The sequence below is a fragment of the Teleopsis dalmanni genome, chromosome 2 (genome assembly GCF_002237135.1).
Source record: "Teleopsis dalmanni isolate 2A chromosome 2, ASM223713v2, whole genome shotgun sequence".
Lineage (NCBI taxonomy): Eukaryota > Metazoa > Arthropoda > Insecta > Diptera > Diopsidae > Teleopsis > Teleopsis dalmanni.
In genome coordinates, this window is record NC_051847.1 from 149,381,856 (window position 1) to 149,393,209 (window position 11,354).

General features: G+C 28.8%; 1 protein-coding gene across 1 annotated transcript in view; it reads right to left on the reverse strand.

Moving 5' to 3' along the window:
• The window catches only part of LOC119686158, a 50,988-nt gene extending 40,260 nt beyond the window's left edge, over nt 1-10,728 (reverse strand). The window contains exon 1 of the mRNA XM_038100656.1: nt 10,522-10,728. The gene's annotated coding sequence lies outside the window, so the exon portion shown is untranslated. The remainder of the gene's footprint in view (nt 1-10,521) is intronic.
• Between the last annotated feature and the right edge of the window lie 626 nt (nt 10,729-11,354).

Sequence of the window (11,354 nt, forward strand, 5' to 3'; positions counted from 1 at the left end):
AAATGACTGATGAAAAAGTTAGCATATGTATCATTTAACTCATTGACATTCCAATGAAGTCATGCTTAAATATTGGTCTTTTTATTATTCGAAATAATTGTCCGACTAGACCTACTCTATTTACAATCCTCACTGTGTGGTATAACAAAATTAAACTTTTGGTAGTTCTTTTTCGGTATTTCATATTAACTTTTACCTAAACACTGGAAAACTAGAGTGTATTAAGATTTAGAAAAGTAGATATTCGGGAATAAATAATTAGTTTTAAATTAAAGTCGTTGATATCTTAAAGTAAACAGAACAGAATAAACAGAATAATTTTTTTTTTGTTAGAAATAATGCATTGTATTTTTCTTCTTTCCATTCAAGAAAGAAAGATCAAGGTTTAATATACATGTCATCATATATTTCATTACTTGAAATAAAAAAAAAATTTTTTTTCTGAAGCATCATTACTCAAAACAAAAATATCTGGTTGATGAAATGTACTATTTATTTGTCTTTAAAAAATACTTAACTCAGATAAAGATAGAAAGCTAAGAAATAAGATAGTTTTTAAAAATGTAATTCAATTATTAGTATTAATAATATTGTTTTTAAACAGACTAATTGATCAGTAGTTTAATAATACTGTTTTTAAAAAATTTTTTGTTTTCTATAAGACTTTATTTAACCTAATATTTTGAATATATTTTATAGTCGTAGTACCCTGTACCATATAGTACATTTATATAACAAATATAGTAAATTTGCTATAGTCATCGGTTCATATACAATTTTTTAAAAAAGAAAAAAAATTTAAAAAGTGTATTACTTAATTATTAACCAATTAGCCCGTTAAAAATCAAAATTATTATTTAAAATATTTGGTCATTAAAATAATAATTTTTTAATATTGAAATTGTTTTATTTGAAATCCTCGTCAGAATCTTACAATTCTAATAGGACTTTTATTATTGTTTCCTTCGCTGTAACAATGATTACATTTTTTCTTACACATTTTTCAACTATCCGCAGTTTTTACTGCTGACGTTGTTATTGCATTTATGGCGGATGAAATGTATCTGTGAGTATCCAACTTTTAGCAGACAAAGATCCAATTCTTATGCGGCAAAAAAACGTGCTTGCATACGAAGTGGTCATAAGATACATTAGTAGTGCATACTAGTCAGCACTAAAACGCTGCATACACGCACTTTTTTGCCGCAAGTGTGTACCAAGCCTCAGGTGATGTTGTTATGCTTCCATAAAACAATTAAAAACAGCAAACCTTAAATTTATAAAATATACAGAATAGAACTATTCAGGTCGCAGTGCTTTCTAGTCTTTAATAGGAATATTATAATAAGATCAGCATTGACTGTTCGGCTGGACACGCTGAATGAATTGCAAATTGTTTACTATACTATACGTTTACTATTTTAAGAATGAAATATAAACATATTATTGTCAATATGAATAGGTATATGTAGACGCTATTGTTGTAATGTTAATTTGAACAATATAAATAATACGAATTAAGATTAAATTTAATTAAGAATTTTAGATATATATATTTTATATTTAATTGTATTAATTCAACCAAAATGAAATATAAAAAAATTAAATTAAAAATATAAATACAAATAAAAAAAATAAAAACTTCACCTACATTGAGAAATAAGTAGTGATTTCTAGAGGTTAAATCTTAACACCGTACCATTGACCTGATTTGAATTTAGCTGTTGAATTTAGCAGTTTTTTATTTCTATTATATTTTATAAAACATAATCTACTTTATTAAATTTATAATCGACTATATCAAGCAGCAATACAATTGACAAACTGGAGTATAAATACACTTGCGACACTAAATTCTATTTTTTAATTTTTTAATGGTGCTAGGTTATTTTGGGCTTGTTTGCCTGCTTACTCTTAGATATTTGGGTCTCTTGCAATAATCGATTTAAGAACTAAGATTTTAAAGAATTAATAAAAAATTTTTATTTTAAGAGATATAAAGTTCATGTCTTCAGTAAACTTCGGATAAATACGAATAAATGGATAAATATTTTTGCTGTAGTCAAACTGGATTTCCTGACTTTCCCGTCTTTCATACTAAAAAATGGATGCCTTACTTCAGTGTATTATAAATTTACTAATTTACTTAATGAAATTATGATATCACATTTACAATTAGTGTAAAAAATATATTTTTTGTTTAAAAGTATTAATAAACATTAAAATATCAAGTTAGTTAAGTTTTGTAAATAGATTAATATTATAAAAATATTTCTGCTTTATTAATTAGAAAATCGTTTTAAAATTAAGTAACCTTATTAACCTTTTTCTTAAGCAACCACACACCACCTCACCGCAATTACAATCAATTTGAATTCATACCAAAAAAAAAAGAAAGAGTGCACAATATATATACAATGATCTTGAACTTTGATTATCAGTAAGTAGTATAAAAAATCAGACATTTGAGATAAGATCTCTGGAAAATGGTGAAACCTAAAGGTGTGCATAGATTAGCATTTGTTTTAATTTTATACTACGACATTTAAATGTCGAAACGAATCTGCAGTGTTCAGATGCAATTAGTATTAAGAGGGCGAAAATAAGTAGATTTATTTTGATTTAAATATAATGCAATACTTTAATATTCTAATAAATATTAATATAAGAATTTATTGGCATATACTAAAACAAATTTATTTATGAAAAATTCAACTATCATAGGAAATATATTATAGTATACATATTATATATTGTATATTAAATATTTTGTTAAGAAACCTTCAAAATATGCTGTTGGTTTGAGTCTATAACTTTTGAGTACCATTCAGTGATGTATGAGAATTCTATAGAGGTTTCTTTTGAGAATTGTTTAAACTATATATATAATATAGAGAAAAATTTTGCAGCCTGGCTAAGCCTGGCTCTTGCATTCCAACAAATTATATACTATAAATTAATTAAATAAAAATTCGAATATTTCCTAAGATCACTGATGATGAATACTTGACAATACTTGAAACAGCGTTGTATGGTCAGACAAATTTCAATAAATTAATTAAAATTTTTGTTGTTGTCTTCATCATTGTGTGAACCCTTCTAACTTAAAAATAATTTCTTTTCGTCATAAGACGGATCACATTCGACAAACTAAAATTAACATAATAATTTCTTTTTTCCTTTTTCTATAAAATGTTTACATTACATTTAATACTTTTGTATAACTCAAAAACAGTTGAGTGATCCATGGCTTACGGGATTAGATTGCGTCATAAAAAAAAGAGTTACCCAACTGCTGCAATTCATTAAAAAAAGTGTCAATTTTCTTTGAAAGTGCAACACCGAGTTTTTCCTGAATAATTGTGGAAAAACTGAGAGCTTAGTTGGTCTATATGTGGCTTTCTTAAGCAAACCGGTCAAATCAAAATCTCATCCATACCATATATTCATTACGCATAGATTACATGTATGTACCATATGTAAATTGCTTATCTCTATTACGCCGACAAAGTAAACAAATCAGTTATTACTTTATATAACACGATTTCTGTAGTAAAAACACCAGCGATTAACTAAAAACTCTCTTTTATTTATCATGTTAAATGTGCGTAACAAAGACGTAATAACAATTGCATATTTTTAATAAAAGATAAATTAGGTGGAATATTTTTTAAATGTGATGAATGCGATATCCGAGAACGTCTAAACCAAATATATGTATAGTTCAGACATCTGTTTGTACTCGGTTCTTTGCTAACTTACTAACTTACTGAAGATAGTAACATTCTCTGTGACTGTCCAGGTTTGATCTCGGTCAAAAGTAGACTGCTGTCAGCAGTTCCTATCTTCCTTCGAAGTTAGGACATCCTGAATAGCTGATATTTTGGTTTTCAATCAAAACGCCTAGTGTCTTTCGTTCAGTTAGGGCTATTAAGCAACAGAAAAGTTCACCTATGGTCGCAGTGTTTCGTTACTCTAAAAATCAGTACCCATTTATTTTCTATTCTATTTTATTTTAACTTACACAATTCCTCGAAACAAACTTTGGTAAAAGATATTTTGTAAAATTCTAACATTCTAACAATTCTAACATTGTAACAACATTTTTTTATATTTTATTTTTATATTTGATTTAAAGAAAATTGGAAACTTAGGGCCATGTTATGCAGAGTGTCTCGGGCACGGCAAATTACGCTCTTTCGGGCTATGCCGAAAATGCATGTTATGCAGAGTGTCACATCAGTATTGCCAATTTTGTATTTTTACTACTTCTTGGTTGTGCCTAAATTTAAAAGGAAATTTAGATAGGCTCACTTTCAATTTACCACCAAAAATAACTAGCAAGAAAAACCTCCTAGAGGATGTAATACTGTTAATTTATTATTATATTATCTTATAACAATTGTGTACAGTACTTACGCCTTTCATTGAAATCGGAAATTGTAATAATTATATTATTAGCGATTTATAAAAAAAATGCTGTGTTGCTTACTGCCATCTTTTCTCCAAAACGTACTAGAATTGTAGTAGTTTGCTCCTAAAAGGCGCAAATTTTGAAATTTATTACTAAACAACACTGTTTTGCCTTAGTGCCGGGGCACAAATACGCCGGCTCTCATGCCGGAGTTTGAACGGCCATATTGTTTTTTCTCTCATTCTCAAATTTGAAATTTGCATTGAAAACAACAACAATTGTACTCATGCCGTGCCCGAGACACTCTGCATAACATGGCCCTTAGTTGAACCCATGTTTTTCTAATAAAAACGGAGGCTTTGATTTACCATTCAGTCAAGGCAAAACTAAATTTTCTACTTGTTTACAATTATTTTTAATTAAAAACTCATTTGAAAATTACTATTCAAAATATAAACTTTATATAACAAATACCTACGTATTATCATATTTGCATATTAATGTGCAGTACGTGCGTGAATCGTGCGTGAGAGATACTTTTCTTCTATATATTTTCCCACATGAGTGAGCGCGATTTAAACGTTTGTTAAATTTTCATGATTGGCCGGGACGTGTCTGCAAATTTACTCACGCTCGTGTTTGTAGTTTCTTGACTTTCATAATCAGATACTTATGCAGTTATTATATAATAGGGTTAGATTAGGATTAGCAACGAAACCCTAAAAAATACAGTTGTTCACTTTCACGATAAAACCACAAACCAGCAAAACGCTTAAAACCAAGTTTGAGTGATTGGTAAAACACAAAACAATGTCAATAGTTTTCAATTCAATAATATGTGGTTTGTGGGCGTGGTGCAATAAACTGCATTTCTACGTCTATATATTAGTGTTGCTTATATAGCATGTATAACGTATTTGCACGTACATAGTATCGAAAAATTATACATTTTTTTTATATTGTAAATAGCAGAATTGTATATGCAAAATGTCTGACACTCAACATGATTTTATAGGGCTGTTGCCGTAGGTCAAGTGACTGTGTAAAATATTTAAAATGACTTACAGTGGTTTTAGGTTTTATATCAAAAACTAAGTCTAAGTACTAGAAAACAGATAGAAAAAATTCATTTCATTCTTTAAATTAAGTTAAATTTTTTTCATAGATAAAACTACCTAAAATTTTATTCTGTATAAAAGTATTTTCGTTTCTTAATTTTAGATCTCCAGGCATCTCCAGAAATCAGTGTTTTTGTACCATTTTATGGCCATATCCTTCTTACTAACTGATTGTCCAATTGTTTGTCAAGGAAGCATAGTTAGATCTTTTCTGTGCCATTTAACAGCGTCTGCAGTTCTCTGATAACCGGCAACTCCCACAGATTATTAAAGAGCCCATGTTCTTTATTTTTAGAAAAAAATAGCAAATTATCTAGTGTAGCTGTTCGCTGCTTCCAGAGAGCGGTGCATAAACAGACAAAATAGGGAATAGTTTCTCTTAATTCTGTCTAATTGTAGCTATTACAGTAAATGTTATGAGGGATTCAGATTCTGACCGCCTGCGTACCAATAGGTCAGTTATTACTGCCGGTAATCTAGAGAGATCTCTTTTACGCCTACTAAATACCAATAAGTTCTACTAGCAAGTTCTACTAGCTTACTATGTTCTAAAAATTTTTTCTTCTACAATTCGCTATTTGAAGATATTTGTTGTATGGTAAATGTTACATTTAACTACATAGGTATGTAGTAGTTATATATATAACATATAGTTATAATATGAAATGTACATATTTCACAGATTGTTTTTCACTTACAGGAATTTAGAAATATTTTATTTTATATCAAAGAAAAACAAAAATTAGCAAGATCAAAACAAAATAAATTTATAATACTTGGATTATATATTTTATAGTAATTATAGATAAAATAATTGACATTGATCTGCGTACAGAAGAATTGAATCTGGTTAAATAAATATTCTTACTGCTCCATCCTCCAATTAAAGAAAAATAAATAATTAAATATTCTGTACAAACAGTTTCAGGAATTAAAAACTTAGTGACATGTGATATGTAAATAAAAAAATTTTCCTATATCTTTCCTATATATATTCTATGTCAATTTTTAGTGCCATCTAGCGATTAAGTATTTTAATTGCTTCACTACAGTTTTTATAATTTTTTATTCTTCTATTTGAGTGCCGTTTACCACCACTTTGGCTGTTGTTTTAATTTAATTTTATTTTATTTTATAGAAAAAAAGTCTATAACTTCTCATTTTGTAATGAAAACAATATTAATATCGGATTTAATTATTTTAGTAACTGATATTGTTATACAGTACAATTTTATTTATTCATTATTTTTTTTTTTTGGTAGAATTTGTGTATTTTTTCTCTACGTGCCAATCTTGGCAAATTATTGCCAAATTGTAAAAAACAGACTTAATGGAAAGGGGCGGTTAAGAACCATATTATACGAGTATAATAATTTTGTTACCAAAATATAATATACAAGATGTGTATTCCTAAAACGCGTAATGTGAAACATGGGCGTAAACATAACAAATTTGGTAGGAAGTAGGAATAATTTTTTTTGTTAACATTCAATAGAGTTAAAGATAATTAAACTATTTAAAAAAACATGTTAAAAAATCGACCTGTACAATTTTTTGTCAAGAATTACTATTGCCATAAAAAGTTATTACATAAATTTGTTTTTTTTTTAACCATTAGTCTATTTTGTTTATAAGCCGAATATTTTTATGAAAATGTCTATTCTTTTAAATTATGTTCTATATCTGTGGAATAAGACAAGTGTTGGTCGATTATTATGTATATAGTATATATAGTATATAGTATATGAATATAGTAGAATTGCAACAAGTTTTTAATATTTTAATATATATGTATATGAACGAAATATGAATTAAAAAATATATATCTCGTTTATTATATTAAATGTATCTCAAATAGCTATAAGTGTAAACATTAATATAGCACATCGTGTAAAAGTATATCGCAACGGTTTAAAAATAAAGGTTATGGTGAGCAACAATAATAAAGGGCACCTTTCATAGCAAAGCTATGAAAAAAATTATCGGATAACCGACATATTAGATTGGAATATATTAAAATATGTACACTTAATGATAATAACTATATTAAGTTTTAAAAACATATTTTTTAATTTTTATTAATAGAATTTTTGTTGTATATAAAGTTAAAGAAGAATATTATAGGCAGATATTCTTTAACATACATTTGATGTATTAAGAAATGGTCTACTTCAATTTACTGATAGCATTCAAGAACAACATAGTTATTCTATCGAAAAGCAAAGCTGACATAAAGGTTCTAAATTCAGTCATCGTAATCTTTTATTTAATAAAGCAAAGCATAATAAACATAACTACAATACTCAATCAACATATTTCTCTAATCTGGATCTTTTGATATAAGAATATGCAGAGAAACGAAAAAGCCTATCAGAGATCTATCAGAGGTGAAGATAATCGGAATTTAAAGAAAGTATGTTTTTATAATAGTAATTATATACAAAATATCTTGAAAAGACTAGTCAGTGACTATAGTGTAAATCAGAGACAGGTTATCGAACTTGATTATGATGGGTCTCCGAGTTTAAAAATTAAATCAATATTTATGCATTGAAATATATAGTCACTTAACAAAAAAATTTAATAGAAAGGTTTCAAACAGTAGTGAATTGCAACAACAAAATTTTTATTTGTTTTTAATTAAAGGTAAATTGAATTAAATTTTAAGCTGAACATACAGCTGTTTCAAGTACTGCCGAATAGCTATTATAGAATCTCTATGCTCCACGAGAAAAAGAGAACTATAGTAAATACCCATCATCAGTGGTCTTGGAATTATTTTTTATATTTAATTATTCGTAAATAATTTTCTGAGTACTAGAAACTAGGTACTAGGTACAAGTACTAAAGGCTGAACTCGTAACCTGCCAAAAGAAGAATGTAATTGTAATTGTTAAATATTATGAGTATTATTATGGCCATAAATTTTGGATTTTATCCTTACTCAGAAATAGAAAAATCGACTTTTAAAAAAATAGATTTTTGTTTGTTCTTTTTTTTTGTTTTGTTTTGTTTTGTTAGAGAATACCGGATTTCATAGTAACCATAACAACTCAAAGGTATAATATTTACATTAATTGGCCTAATTAATGTTAGGCAAAAAACAAATACTAAAAAAAAATATCCCTTTTCGAATTTTTAAAATATTTTAGAGGTGTCAATAATTAAAACCTAAACTCGAATGGCCAGGGCTTAATATATATAAAAAAATAAAACTTTAGCTATGCTTATTAAAAACTGAGTCTTTGCAAAAATTGCACCGAAAAATTTTACACACCAACAAATCCATTTATATTCAAAAATTATAGCTGCCTTTGTTTTGGGTTATAATTAAAGCCACCGCAAAACGAATTCAGCAGAAAAGTGGTGCTGTGACCCTCCGAAAAGGCGTACGTAGGGTCAGGGCCATATGATTCTGAAAAGTTGCCCGTATTAACGGCATTAATTTTGTGAAGTGAAAATTGTTCGCTCTCTCGGCGCTGGTGCTAGGTTTAGTGCTCCACCTTAGAGCATGAATGGCAATTCTTTTGAATGAGTAAAATTCGCATACACTTTTTCGTAAAGTGGTGAAGTGGTGAAGTGGTGTGCTTAATGCTCTGTTGTGTTGTAAAGTGGAGTGAAGTGGAGTGGTGTGCTGTGCTGTGCTGTGCTGTGGAGAGTTAACACATTCATACGCAACTGGTTGACAAACAAATAATACTCAAGGAGGGTTAAAATCCCATAAAATAAACACGGAGCAATAAAAATTTTATTCAATTATTTTTTTCCTCATTTCGCCGTTTATTTGGTTGTTATTTTTGCTGTTGTGTTTGTTGTTGGACTGTTTGTTTACTCGCACGTTTATTTATTTTTAATGATTTAATACATAAGTTGAGTACCGCTTCGTTTTGTGGCAAATATTGACTTGCGGGCGGATCGCGATGCCAAGAGTATAAAATTTCCTAATGTTAGAATGCGATTGATGTGGTTGTGGATTTGGCTACATGGCGATTGTCGATGGTGCTGGTAGTGATGATGATGATGATGATGATGATGATGACGATGACGATGATTAAGATGAAGATACGAAGTAAGGGCTTGGTCAACAAAAGTCAAAACAGATTTTGTTGCTGTCTGTAGCTTGTGCTTTTTTTTTCAACGCTTAATCACATACACAACGCGAACTCTGAACACTTAAAGATACATTTGTATAATATCAACATGTACAGATACAAATTCATGAACCGCGCAAAAACATAGTAAAAAATAAATAAATTAAGCTTTAAATAAGATACAAACATATGTCAGTCAGTCAGATAGTTTTGTTCATGTTCATTAGTTTTTATTACTTTTGCAATTATTTTTGTTTGTTTTTATTCTCAACTTCCCGTACGGATACGCAATTCTTGAATTTGTGAATTTAACTTATTGGCACTTTTCAGAGACCATAAACGATTTTAAATATACAAAATAAATTTGTATAAATTAAAATAAAAAAAATTTATGTACATAAAATTATTAAGTATCTTGAATATCAACAACAACACATACAGACACACTTTTTTGTTAGCACCAAAAATAATTTTTATAAAAATATATTACCAAACACTTAAAACAGTTGCACAAAATTCAAAAAAATCCAACAAAAATTAACTTCAGTTCATTGAAAAGTAAATAAAAAAAAACGAGTTATGTACTAAAATAAATTAATTTTAATACCGCGAAGAATTTTAGTTATTTATTCAAAAAATTACTTCAGATACTTTGTGCTAGCAAATGCCGCACACGTAACGTATTTACACCTTTGTATCTGCTAAGTAAATAACATCATATTTGAATCGCATCTCATGTATGTAACTAAGCACATACGAGTATATGTAGATACGATTTTAATTTGCCTACAACTATAAAAGTACATAAACGCTCGGTAATTTGTTTTTGTCGTTTGTTAAATTTGATTATCATTACTATTGTGTATTGCGCCCTACAATTCATTTGCATATCTTATACCTGTGCTCGGCAACGTGCAGCTACAACTCGAATTATCTATCAGATTGTGCGGTTCGCTAGTAATGCACTCTATATCCATGCACTGGACAGAAAACTGTTTTATCGTATTTGTCAGACACAAAGTATCTTGTATCTAAATTTGCTTCTTGTTTTTCACTACTTCAATCACTTAGACCAACGCGCACCCACATATCAACGACCGAACTGCTCGACTCTCACGTTATAACTGAACTCAAATTTTTTAACAGCGAAAAACAAACCAACAAATGCATTTGCTCTCACTGTTTTCTCTCAGCACTGCCAGTTCGAAACAAACAAATGACTACAGAAAAATATTTAAGCAAATTGCATTTGTGTACATTGCGGCGAATTGGACCGACATTGGCATAATAAAAATTCTTATTTGAAAATCAGAAATTAAGAAATTGTTCGAATTAGATTCGTACATTTAATAACTATTGTTAGTTGTGGTTAAGGGTGGAACGAGTGCTTCTCAATTCGCTAAAAAAGCCGTTTTGAATCCACAAAACTTCGTAATAGTGGGTAATAGAGAAAAGGTCAATCTAAAACCAGCCAGAGGCATTTATAAAGACAAGAATCTGACCAATACTAAAGTTAGAGATATTGCCGAATGTGTTAAAGAAGGCGGCCCCTAGAAACTTAACCCTAATTGTGGCCAAACCTAGACATAGATACATGAGGTGTTCTGATGTCCTTTCTTCGAGAGCTGGTACCAAAGGGATACCAAAGGGTAGGCCAAGTCTAGTTCCATTTAAGAACTATATAATATCATTTTTACACTCCACAATTATTAAGGCCATATTATGCAGAAA